This window comes from Zalophus californianus, chromosome 11 (assembly GCF_009762305.2).
Source record: "Zalophus californianus isolate mZalCal1 chromosome 11, mZalCal1.pri.v2, whole genome shotgun sequence".
Lineage (NCBI taxonomy): Eukaryota > Metazoa > Chordata > Mammalia > Carnivora > Otariidae > Zalophus > Zalophus californianus.
Genome location: NC_045605.1, coordinates 67866157 through 67879947, shown reverse-complemented (window position 1 = coordinate 67879947; position 13791 = coordinate 67866157). Strand labels below are relative to the sequence as shown.

Sequence of the window (13791 nt, the reverse complement as noted above, 5' to 3'; positions counted from 1 at the left end):
CAAATAGTGTACAGTGTACACATGAAGAAGCAAACACAAATTCAAAGGGGGTGGGACCACAGGGGCCCGGGGCCCCGGTGGGCACTGTTGAGGTTTTGCTCCAAAGCTGTACTGGAAGGTGGGCCTTGCTGGAGACGGGCTCCTTGCTCTGTCCTTCCCAGGGTAACCTCTCCCACGGACCCTCAAACGGAGCTCAAGGAGGTGTCTGCAGAGGCCGGCAATGCGGCCACAGTGACTATTTTCAAAATAATTTTTATTGAAAAAACAATCAACTGAACTACTTATAATCTGCAAGACCAAGTCCCTTGGCACCAAATGTGTTCAAGGCCTCAAATGCTACAGGAGTTTCGATTTATTCCAAATATAGACCTGAAATCATGGACTAAGAAGCAACAGCAGCAGTATTTCAAGTGACTGACCAACTCCATCCAAATACCCCACCCTTCTCGCCTCAGAGTGATGGGAAATAATGAGTCGAGAAATAGAATTTCTAGAAAGTCTCCCTTCCATCACCAAAGGAAGAGTTTTTATAACCAGTGTGACTTTTAAGAATGCTAGCAGAAACTAAAATATACGCAGAACTTCTTTCCACTGTACTCCCCCAAGGAAAACGTCACTTTTTTAGTAATGTAAAAATATACGGTAGGTTTATACTTTGGTGCCCCTCACTACTTGAGCTATTTTGAAAGTTTTAAGAATCTATCTTCTGTGGGATTATCTTTGGAGAGACTCTCCCTAAATTTTTTCAAGCACCTGGACGTTAACGTTATTAAAATGAATGAAGATTCTGTCCCTGTCCATAAGGACTCCACAAGTCAAGTATCCGTGCCTAAAACGAAAGGCTCTACTAAATGGGTGATACTAATTTCTCTAAGGGACTTTTAGAAAAAAGACCCAAAGTTCTGTGCAGTAATCTATTCTTTTCCCTAGTTTAAAAAAGAATTTAACATAAACAGAAAAATCTAAAAAGGAGATGCTGCAACATTCCAAGTGGCAGAATCTGAGTCAGAGTGTTATTCACCAAAAAAATGACCTGCTTGGTGACAAGGCCTACGCTAGACACCAGTGGTCGCCAGTCCCCACTCTCCATAATGAATTCATACCACCTTGTCAGCTTTCCGAGATGAAAACACTCGCAGGCCTGTCCTCCTTTCCGTGACAGATAACTAGTGCTTCCCCCAAAGACCACACATTCTCTTTATATATGACATACATCATTTCTCTAATGGTAGGCTGAATTCAAACTGAGATTCAAGTCCACACAATTCTACACAAAGCTAACCTTCAACTAAAGGGCCAGAAGCTCTGGTTACTGGGATTTCTTTCATTCCAACTCATTTAACAAATATTTACTGAGCACCAACTGCCAGAAATTTCCTAAACACTGAGCAACTATACTGGCCAAAAACAGACATGGAACCTTCCCTTGTGGGGCTTACAATCTAGGGGGTAAGTCACATAATCAGCGAACTAATTTTATTGAGAGAAATGAACAGGACGTAGTGATTCAGATCAACAAGCAGCTGGGCTGAGGAGAAAAGAGAACAGACACTGGGTAGGACAATCGGGTTAGGGAGAGTCTCTCCAAGATAATCCCACAGAAGATAAATTCTTAAAACTTTCAAAATAGCTGTTACATGGCTGGCATAACAATTACTGGAAAATGTTCTGAATAACTAGTACATATAATTTAGAAAAGACAAAAATGTTAAAAAATAGAATGAGGCTAAACTCATCTATAAACTTAATAGAACCCCAATAAAAATAGTTTCTGAAATTTTTTTTCAACTAGACGAAGTGTTTCTGAAACTAAATGGATTTAGATAACCAAACTGATGAGGTTTGGTTAGGAGGAAAGGCAGGGGGAAAAAAAAAATCTTAAAATGGAGAGTAATGAAAAATGAGTAGCTGTATTAGATATCAAAACCCATTACAGAGCTATGGTAATCAAGGCTCCAGGTAGATAATAAAACATGTATGGATCCATGGATCCATACAATGGATCAGATTCAATGAACAGTGTTACAGATTCAATGAACAGTGTTGGGACAAGCCAAGCATTAGGTATAATAGTCTGGATTCCCTACCTCACTCTTTATACACCAAAAAAATTCTAGACACAGTCAGCTCTGTCAAATACATCATGATTTCCTTTTTTTTTTTAAAGTGGAAGACTCTCTTCCAATAATTTCAAAGCAAGATCGTCTGCATGCAAATAAAAAACCTAGAAGCCATAAAGGAAGAGTTGATAAATCTGATTTATTTCTGAGGGCGCCTGGGTGGCTCAGTTGGTTAAGCGACTGCCTTCGGCTCAGGTCATGATCCTGGAGTCCCGGGATCGAGTCCCACATCAGGCTCCCTGCTCGGCAGGGAGTCTGCTTCTCCCTCTGACCCTCTTCCCTCTCGTGCTCTCTATCTCTCATTCTCTCTCTCTCAAATAAATAAATAAAATCATTAAAAAATAAATAAATAAAATCTAAAAAAAAAGATTTAAAAATAAATAAATAAAATAAAATCAATTTCTGGGAATGGAAACATTATACGACAAGGAAACTCAGAAGACATATGACAACCCTAGGAAGTATATGGGCAATTACCCCATCCCACAGTCACTGAAGTTTCCCTGAGATATTAGCTGTGCATCTCAAATGGTACTGTGCTCACCATTCACCTGGAAATCAGCAGGCCTGGGGATGACGGGGGAGGGGTATCTCAGATTCTGCTAGTCTAATAAACTCCCTGGAGATGTTAAGTAGCTAAATTTTATGGAACTTTCCTAGTTAAAGAAACCTGGGGCCAGAATTAAGAGGGACTCAGATACCTTAACAAGAATCACCTGGGAAGGTTTCTGAACACCCCCCCCCCCCCCGCCCAAGCATCACCATTGGCAGTCTGACTTAGAAGATCCAGCGTCAACAGCAGGAATCCGTATTTAAAAACAAAAACAACAAACAAACAAACCAAAACACACCTTCCCTGCCTGACAAAGACATTCAGCCTGGTTTGCAATCCAGTGGGCAGATCATCTGAGTCCATTCCTGCTTTTTCTGTGCTCTGAACACTGCCGAGACCTGTTTGAACTGGTAGCTTCAAACTATTTCTTTCCTGTCCCCAGACCCCACCTGCCCGCCTTCCCCGACCCCCATGTCACGCTTCCATAGCCCTGTCCTAACACCTCCCCCTCCCCGCTCCAGGATGGAGAGGGCACAGCAAAGGAGGTCTCCTGCACGATTCAGCGGCATCAGGGGACGGTTTCAGCGCTTGGCTGCCCTTTGCCCACTCACTGGCTGTGTGATCCTGGGCAAGCCTCTTAATCTCTGAGACCCCCATTTCCTCATCTATGAAAGGCAAGCTGTCATGAGGGCTAAGCGAGTTAGCCTACTGAAAGAACTACGTGAACTATAAAGCATCAGACGAATGTTATTTTTTATTAGATGTGGGACCTTTGGGAATGCACTTCCATAAATCCACACTCCTCACATCCACGTCCTGGTAATGTTCTACAAAGTTTCCCCTCCCTGCCACCTCTCAATTTACAGGAGAAAAAAAAAACTCTCCAGGTTTCTACTTTCTATTTCTACTTTCTAAATATACAGACTAAACTTTACGAACTAAATGAGTAGAACATAACATGTCATATCAAGCCTGAACTAAAAACGGCTTCAACTTTGTAAAAGATGCCAACAAATATTGCATATATGTCTGCGATAATGTGCATGACAAGGACTTTCCAAAACAAATTCTATCTTCTTAACAGCTTCTACTATGTTATTTCTAAATGTTAAGTCTCATCTAAATCTTCGTCCCTGCTCATTTACACTGCCTGCCCGCCACACACCCCCCCCCTCAAAAAAATCTGGGGAATAGTGGAGGAAGCAGTATTTGGTATCTGACACCATCCCCAAGGGCACACATCTTACTGGTCTCCTCAAGAAGGCATTTGCCACTTAATGCATTTGCTAATCCAATGAGTTTGGAAGATTCCCTGGGAGGAAGTTTGAAGCACGTGCACAATATACACATTGGATTTATCATCAGGAAGCATTTGCCGAAGGCCACGGAGGGCATGCTTTCCACGTTGATCAGAGTTGGGAGGGGAGGAAGAGAGGGGTGGTGCCACTAGGCAGGACACTCAGGTCTAATGAGACACCCGGTGTGCCTCCTTCCAGGTGCTCAGCCGACCAGATCATCCCAGCGCCCTGGGGTATGGGGGTGGGGGGGAATTCCTCACCAGCCACGTCTGAACGAAGCACCATACAACCTAAAAGCCACAAGGCAAATCAAGCAGCAGAAAAGCCTAGGTAAGACCTTGAAATTTTCCAGTCGGAGACACACATTAGGCGGTCACCCTAGTTACTACCCACTAGTTACTACCTAGCTGGCTAACACCCAGGGAACAAACTAATGCTCCCTGCGACTGAACCCACACTGGAGCAAGGGGTCCAGAACAGCAGCCCTGCGTGGCAAAGCCAGCAGAAGCCACATGCTGCCACAAGGAGCTGCCTCTGTGAGCAGGGCTTCTCCAGAACACCACACAGGGCCTATTTCCCAGCAAACTAGTTGGCCAGAGACCATTTGGTTTCAATTAACAGTAACACACTCCTGCAAACCTAAGGGGGGGGGGAGAGGATAACATGGGTTCATTATAAGGCCAAGGGGTCTATCAGAAGACCCTGAATCAAGAACGGAGCCCGCCCACAGGGGAAATGGAAAACCATCCACATATTAGAATTTTCCCAAGGTCTCTCATCTCCTGCTCTGCACAATTGCTCTGTTCTTTTCTCTCTACAAAGTAGTCTTATTCCATGCTTCTCTCTACTCACGAGTCAACCATCTCCCTAATGAGATTTTCCCTGAACTATAATGTGAACATCAAAGACAAGCTAGGATTCGGTGCCTGGGTGGCTCAGTTGGTTAAGCGACTGCCTTCGGCTCAGGTCATGATCCTGGAGTCCCGGGATCGAGTCCCACATTGGGCTCCCTGCTCAGCAGGGAGTTTGCTTCTCCCTCTGACCCTCTTCCCTCTCATGCTCTCTCTCTCAAATAAATAAATAAGATCTTAAAAAAAAAAAAAAAAAGACAAGCTAGGATTGCCATCCCCATTCCAAAATATTCAGGAGACAGTTTAACTCAGCTTGGGTGAGATGTGCCCCCTTGATCCAAACATCAGAGAGGAGGTGGGCAAGCTGGTCTAACTGTAAAGGATATCTACCTGCCTGGCACAATTATAAAAAATAACGATACAGGGGCGCCTGGGTGGCTCAATCGTTAAGCGTCTGCCTTCAGCTCAGGTCATGATCCCAGGGTCCTGGGATCAAGCCCCGCATCGGGCTCCCTGCTCTGCGGGAAGCCTGCTTCTCCCTCTCCCACTCCCCCTGCTTGTGTTCCCTCTCTCGCTGTGTCTCTCTCTGTCAAATAAATAAATAAAAATCTTTTAAAAAATAAATAAATAAATAAATAACGATACAAATGTTAGCTGAATGAACTCTGACCTTTGTTAAAGCCACAAGGTTTTCCAAAGGTACCATCTTGTCTTCTTATCCTCACTCCAAGGAAGCACAGCTGTACAGCCAGATCCTCAAATAACAGATAAATGTCTTTTCTGTAGCTTGCTTGTTGGTTGCTTGGGTCGAGAAAAAAAGTATTTTGTCGTTATCAAATGGAAATTTATTTCTGGTTCTTCATTTTCTCTTCAGAGGAAGGTTCTCAGCAGGAATCTTACCTGGAAACAGGCAAGACCTAGCCAGTACACGAAAACGTCTTTGAGATCATGAACACAAAGGTGAGAGAGAGACGCAGCCATTGCCAGGGCACCACAGCACACACACACAGAACGGAAGCTTTCTGGGGCAAACGTACTAAAAGTAATTTTCCATAGGAAGAGACAGTTCAGTGTAAAGGTTAAAGCAAGGCTCAGTCCTTCCACACAAAAGCCACTGGGTTTTTCATAAAGTAGCCCCAAAGAGTCCATCAGTTGGGGTCTATTTCACCTAGGGCAACAAACGCATTCCTCACAGATCACAGGCTGCTCTGTGTGGTTGCTAATAAGATAATCTGTACAGGAGGCTTACAAATCCATTTACATTGATTTTAATTAATGAATCAATCCCTGGCCTTGAACAACCTGGTCCAGAGAAGGTAAGCAATCCAGCTTTGGTCTGTACTCCCAGCCTGAAATCTACATTAACAATAAGTTAACTCTCAGATCAATGAAGGACAAATAAAAATAATTGGGTTTGTATCTCTCATGACATAAGGAAAAATCTCTTCCAAGTTTAGACAGTAACTCCTCACACGTCAATACGAAGAATATATTTTCCGTGATTTCCTAACAAACTCACCTAGGACTAAGGGTCTTGTTTTGCATTGTTTTGTTTTACAAGCCCGAAATCTGGAAAACCCAAGTCTGATATCATGACTCTCAGTCAAACCTCTAAAATCAAAATAAGCCTAACTTTCTCAACAGCTTATCCGAACCTTTCAGTCTAGACTGAGGTTGAACAGAGAATTACCCAAACACAAAATACAAATGACAAGAAAGAACAAAGTGGCACTCACCAGCCTATCTGTGCTCTGAATCAGGCAGGCTTCATTAAAAAGGCAGGCAAACTTTTGCATTTGCTTTTATCCTTTACAAAGGCTGAAATAGAATTGGGCCTTCCTGAGTCATTGCCAGCTATGAACTGGAAACAAACTCAATTTAAAAGACAGCGTCCGTATATATATGACTGCTCATCACTTCACCTTTCCTCCTTCTTTTTCCTTATCTCTTTCACAGGGTTTGCCTACCCACTCTATTTTTAGACTTCTATCAGAACTTCCAATGACTCCATATATACTCAGTGGGGGAAAAAAAAGTCCAAGTTCAGTCCCATTTTCTCACTGCCAGCTAACACCAATTAGCATAGGAAAAGAACAGAGGAGTGGATAAATGAAAATGCATCACACTTAATTTAATTTTTTTTCCCAAAATCGAAAAAGTCCATAACTCCACAAGCAAAGCAGAAAGTAGCAGTGAGCAGCCGCCCCACGGGGAGAGACACCAACCTGCGTCTGCTCGGATGGAGGAACACAGACAAGTTGGAGTCTGCTCATAAAAGAGGAGATACTCAAGTTGCAGTGGACCCACTACATTGGGAGATAAGCACTTCATGTTTCTCCTTTACTTTTTCGAGTGTTTAACAAAATAGTTATCAAGCTGATTTTGAAGTCAGTAAGACTGGCCTGAAACACTGCAAAAGGAATTAAAAGGGGGGCGGGGAAAAGACCCTGTTTATAAGGAAGTAAACTGCAAGAAAGAGCAAGACAAGCCAGAACTCGGGTGGGCTGGCATGGGTGTGTTCTCGCCTCTCCTTTCTTTCTTTCTCTCTCTCTCTTTCCCTCTCTCTCTCTCTCATTCTCTCCCCTCCCTCCCTTCACCCTCCCTCTCTCTTAACGGAGAGAACAAAAGAAGTTGATACTTCAGCTGTACATATGGACTCCAGAGCTTTCTGCCTCATGTCTGCTTCCATGCCCACAAGTTTGAGGATTCACTGGAACATTAAAGCTCCCTGCAACATTCGCCTTGCATTTGCTGGGGCATTTCAAGGGACCCGGCCCGCGCCTTCCCAGGCGGAGTGTGCAGAGCTGCACGGCCGAGCAGGGTATGCCAGTGCAGCCTCACATTCAGATCAAGACCACAAATTATAAACAGTTTCAGTAAATTGACTCGAGTGCCTTTGTTCCTCAGACATACATCTTCCTACCGCTTACAAAGGCAGGCAGCAGAACCTAACCACCAATGCGACTACAGCCAGGACCGGGAAAGGAAGTTATTGAAGCCTGGATTTCCTGCTTTTGCTTGTAGCCAAGAACTATGAGGCTTGTAGTGGTTTCAGGAACTGACTCATCTAATGATTCATGGAGAAGATACTGCTTTTAATGTTTCTGACCCTAAGATGCAGGGACTTCAAAACCAACCTGAACTCATGCTTCACTCTTATTTGCAAATGAATATTCACAGCAACATAAAAAACAGGAGGACAATGGTTAATAAAATAAAACATCATGCCAATGGCAGGAAAAAGGGTATGTGGACATCCCATTTGAAGCCATGATCAAAAGCCTAGTCTGTGGGCTGTGACTTGACAGCATTCAAACTTCCCAAAAGTGGGTAACAGGTGGGATAAGGTTTATTTTTAGATGTCATTCCCCTCGATGTAAAAATAGATTTAGCACAGCAATATTTTAATTCAGGCGCATCTGGGTTGTGACTCGAAATACCCAAGATGTGAAGAAGCATGTAGCTCTAGATTTAACTGTGCGAGCTGCAAACCAGGGAGAGTTCAGGGTTAGCTGACCAATGAGTAATGGGTAATAAAGGACTCCTAGTGGAACTCATTCTCTTAAATCACCCTCTGCAGAACATTGCAGTTCAGGACTTCCACCGTCCTCTGCCTCTGAACATTATTCTCTTCGTTCCACCACACACATGCACACATGCATGCACAAGTGGACGAATGGGGGTGGATACATGCACGTGTGCGCACACACACACACGCACCCAGTACTGAAGAGCAAAGCTCTCTAAAAGGACCAAGTCAGGAGCTGGCACCTCTGGCTGCTTCCCACAAGGTCCCCACAGATTCGTTCATCATCGAGAAGTCCCACGAGGGACCAGTTTTTTCAATCCTCCCCTGCCCACCGATCCCTGGGTTTCCCTTTCTCCCCAGTGGAGGGCATCAAACACAGGACCAGCTTCAGGGATGGCTTTCAAAGTGTTTACGGGTTTCAACACCAGCCCAGCACACACAGGGAAAAGGAAAACAACAATGTAGGCTGGGTGGTGGGAGGAAACAGTGAGAACAGTTGACCAGGCAAGGCCAAAGTGCAGGGGCTGGCTGGCAGGCACTGCTCGGCGGGGCTCCTCCAGCAGATTTACTGACATGACGTCAGTGGCTCCAGCCCAGCTTTTTCTTTGGTAGCTTTTTACCACTTGCCTCCTGAAGCCTCCACTATGTCAGGGAGCCACAGGACCACAATGAAAATTCCCTTTGCGAAACCGGGTTTACCTCGGGGCACAGAGGCCAGCCTGCCTGTGAATTACAGGGCTCCTTGCCCTCTCTCTGTGCCCATGGAGGAAAGGGGAGGGGACGAACCCCTACAATGCTGTGCTTCGCTTTAATACAGAGGAACCATTAAATGAAGCTCACTGCCTTTAAAAAAAAAAAAATGAAAATAAAACGCAGGGAGGGCAGGCAGTTAGTTACTAAGTGAGTATCCAAAATTTCACAGGCCAGGATGCTGGTTAATTTCTCAGGGATGTCATGAATGACAATAATTTCAGGACTCGTGGCTCATTCTGCTGTGAGGCTGGGTTGGCTGGATTGTGAATGCACGTGGCTTTGTTTCATCAACAAAACAAAAAAAGTATTACCGAAGCTGAAACTCCAGGCCTGAATGGACCCTCTAAGGAGAGCATTATAGCTTCTTCTCCTTAAGATGAGCTTTTAATTTTTTTTTAATTTTTACTTTTTCCTTAAGTGCATATTCCGCGATGAACCGACATGGGTATCAAAACAATTTCCAAGAAACAAAGATAGGAATTGCTAAAAATAAGTCTGACAGCAGACCCGTTAAAGAAAAAAGCACTCGGGGCACCTGGGTGGCTCAGTCGTTAAGCGTCTGCCTTCGGCTCAGGTCAAGATCCCAGGGTCCTGGGATCAAGTCCCACATCGGGCTCCCGGCTCCGCGGGAAGCCTGCTTCTCACTCTCCCACTCCCCCTGCTTGTGTTCCCTCTCTTGCTCTCTCTCTCTCTCTCTGTCAAATAAATAAATAAAATCTTTAAAAAAAAAAAAAGAAAAAAGCACTCTTTAGGCTTAGAGGCATACTACGGTGTTCCCACAACAGCATCACACTTGCTGTGTTCTAAGGACTCCACTGCATAAATCTGCCTAAAACCACAAAGCTTTAACGTTGTTTTTTTGCTTATAAAAATAATGTATTAGTGATAAATTCTTTAAATGACTGAGAGATTAACTATATTCTATTTTAAACACTTCAAGAGAGGAAGATACAAAACTTAATTCAAGGAGTATTTATTCAAACAGATGTGTGTAAATGACCGCAACCATCTCATCAAAATATAGCTTGCAGTCTGAATGGCCCAGAGAGGTAATAACATAAAGAATTTTTCACCTTCTGGTTATTTAAACAAGGAGCAGAACAAACTACTGGGTAGACATGACCAATGGGCATTGACTGAAGTCTTCTGTAAAGCCGAAATTAATGTGAGCTTTGGCCTTCATGATGAGTGTCAAACCATGACCTGTCCCTGGGGAGTTCTTTGGTTTGGCCTTTTTTCTTAAGGGAGAAAAGGACAAGATGACAAGCAAGGGCATGGAAGTGACGACTAAGAGGCAAAGGAGCCAACATGAGACAGGTGCACAAGAAAGGATTTACCATGGGCCAACAAGTTGACCTGGAAGGTGGGATCCATTTCTGAACAAGGGGGCGGGGAGCAGAGACCTAAGCGCTCACACTGTAGCCTTGAAATACCATTTTCCACTACAAGGAACCAAAAACCCAGCAGAAATGGTTCATTCTAAGTCAAGAATACACAGGAAGAGACTGGATAGCAGGCAGCTATCAAAAACTATCCAGGTCACATCAAAAGGACAAAGGAGCCCACTAAAGAAACTCCTCATGGCCAAAGATGGTACAATTTGAGTATCAATAAGAGGAACTATAATGTAGTCAAAAGCATCCAATAATTTAAAATCTACGATTGCATAATGATACTCAAACAAAAAACAAAACCAGAAACCTGCCTCTCCTGTACAAACGATACACCAGGTTAGCCAAATAACTGATAAGAGAACACTTCTCTAAGAGTCTACTAGCTAATAAATGAAGAAAGAACCAGAGGACTGGAATATTACAAGTTTACAAAGCCCATATGAAATAACAGATATGGTCAGAGATCATAAACCAATGGCTGTCAATATCACAAGAGAGACGACTGCACGTTATGATTACATGCCTCTTGTGGAAATACTGGTTATGAAATATTCCTCTCAAAAAAAAAAAAAAACCCACAAACAAAAACATTAAACCTGAACCAGATCGAACTTGTAGATCTAAATTCCCATTTATGGGAATTACAGAGGACAGTGGAACATGATACAGGGCACCCTGAGGATGTTGGCTGCAAAATCTAGAATGAGGGGAACTCGAGAGAGACCCAGTGAGGCTTATATAACAAACCAACAGCAAGAGGAAAATAAAGGAGGGAAGAGTGATCTCTAAAGAGTTTTAAGAAACACAGTAACCAAAAAGAACCTGTGGATCTTGTCCGGACCCGAATTTAAACAAACCCAACCGTGGGAAAACACTGTCGAGACAATCAAGGAAATTTGAACGGTGACTTTTATAGATATTTTATATTAAGGAATTATTATTAAAATGTGATGATATTAGTATTTTTTTAGAGTCATAGTTTTTAAGCACTTACTGGAAACTTTACAGATGAAATGGTATGACATCTGGGATTGCTTCAGAACAAAAATCCAGTGGGAGAGGAGCCAGGGGTTTAGAAGAAACAAGAATGGCCAGGAGTTGATGACTGTTGCTAAGTTACGATGGGACACGGGAGGGTCATTGCCCTCTATTGTACTGAATTTTTCCATAATAAAAATTCTGAAAAATCTGAAATAAAATATAACATACTTTTCTTGCCCCCCTCCCTCACACAGAAAGATACTAGACGAAGAGGTACGTGGCATTCTAATTTTAGCTACTGGGTGAGAGTGATTACCCAGAGATGGTGACCACCTAGTGATGGTGACGTAATGGACACTATTTCTCTGCCAGGCAGTGTACTACTATGTCCATTTTATAGGTAAGGAAACTGAGATTCGAAAAGATTAAAGAGGTTGCCCAAGGTCAGAGAGATAAGTAGAAGAAATGTGTGTAATTCTACAAGTTCACAAACATGAGAATGAGAATGCGTTATGTTTTTTCAAAATAGTAACAACTCTTGAGAGTGCTGATAACTTTGTAAGCCAAAACATTCGATGCTCTCCAGTGTTAAAGGCCGCAGAATTGAGAAGTGGTGCTTTTCTGATGACCATTTTTGGTGAAACTCAGGGAACTGCAGGGGCAGTCTCTCTAAGAGCTCACAGTGATAAGAGCAGAGGATAAAAGAGGAAAAGTCCAAGCCGCATGCATGTGTGTATATGCGTGTCTTGTGTGTAAAAATGGGAAAGCAAAAGGGAAATTGTCTGAAGAGAGAAAAACAACAGAACAGGAAATCCAGCAAGAGTGGAAGCTGGGAAAAAGCTTAAAACTAAACCCAATAGAGGAAGATGGAAAAACAAATAAATGAGCTCCTGTCAGCCGGGGCCATTCTGGCTGGGACAAAGCCCTCAGAAACTTGGGGTGGGGGGGGGGGCTGGAGGCAGAGGAAGCAGGGGACTACGGAACGGAACTGGTTGGGGGAGACAACATGGCTCACTGCGGGCCATTCACTGTATTTCATCATATTTCACTTTATCATACTATTATTTTATTTTTCAGATGAGGAAACGGAATCATTTACTGGAGATCACATGCCCAGTAAAAGCAGGACTGGAGCTGGAACCAGGGTCTGATGTCAAAGCCAGGCTTTTCAGCTCCTTTGCTAAATATACCAAATGCTACAGAGAACTATACGAAGTTAGGGCAAGACCAAAATGGCTAACAGCAGAAGTACCCAAAAGGCACAGGGAAAGGTGTGAAGACTCTAAGGGAGCAAACCAGTGGTCTGGGAAGGAGGGAAAGACAAGAGCACAAGCCCCAGGAACTGGCCGTCAGTGGCCCCAACCTGCCCCTTTGGACCAGAGTCACCAGAACCAGGTGAACAGGAGGAAAAGAATAGCAACGAGCCCGATGTCTCTCTCACTAAACCAGCCAAGGTGTCAAAGATGGGTAGCAACCACATGAGCAATCCCATTTTGAAGACCCTAATGTCTTTTTTGTTTTTTGTTCTTTGTTTTTTTTTTAAAGACTTTATTTATTTATTTGAGAAAGAGAGCACATGAGAGGGCGGAGGGTCAGAGGCAGAAGCAGACTCCCCGCTGAGCCGAGAGCCCGATGCGGGACTCGATCCCGGGACTCCAGGATCGTGACCTGAGCCGAAGGCAGTCGCTTAACAACTGAGCCACCCAGGCGTCCCCTGAATGCCTTTTTTGGAGGCCTGATTACTCAGGGCTCTGGGCAAGCCCATTAACCTTTTCCCCCCTCAGCCCCTCTACTGCCCACCGCGTTTCACAGCCTAAGGCATATTTTCCACCTGCTCACCTGCGGTCACCTGGGCAAGGAAGGGAAGGAATTCATCCCATCTTCCCAGGTTCCCAAGCACCCTCACTATCAAGGAGTGAAGTCAAGGTCATTTGCCTAAATCCTACCCCCAGCATGAGGCCATTTCCATATCTAGGCCTTCAGGTGGGGGGCAGGGGGGAGTTATTCTGACAGTCTGCCAACAGAGCACATTCCAAAGAAAAACCAGAGAAACTGGCAGGTCCAGTCCCAGGCTTTCAAAGAGCATCAGCCTGCGCGCGCGCGCACACACACACACACCCCAATATGGATCATCAACCCAGACTTCCAAACCACACCAGCCTCACCTCCACCCTCCACACACACACACAATACACACATACATAAAGGAGTTCGGATCAGTCCAGCCCCCAGGAGCCTTACCCTCCCATTTTCAATGGCCAGTATACCCAGTCTGAGAGGGGAGGGGTACTGGGTCCCCACAGTCTTTAGAG

The 13791-nt window shown here is 44.1% G+C and overlaps 1 protein-coding gene across 11 annotated transcripts in view; it reads right to left on the bottom strand.

Moving 5' to 3' along the window:
* Positions 1–13791, bottom strand: part of TEAD1 (TEA domain transcription factor 1) — a 260721-nt gene that overhangs the window by 232636 nt on the left and 14294 nt on the right. Inside the window, exon 1 of one of the 11 annotated variants that reach the window (XM_035722745.1) lies at positions 5493–5613. The exons of the other annotated variants lie outside the window; for them this stretch is intronic. The gene's annotated coding sequence lies outside the window, so the exon portion shown is untranslated. Of the gene's footprint in view, positions 1–5492; positions 5614–13791 lie in introns of those variants that run through there. 11 annotated transcript variants of the gene reach the window in all.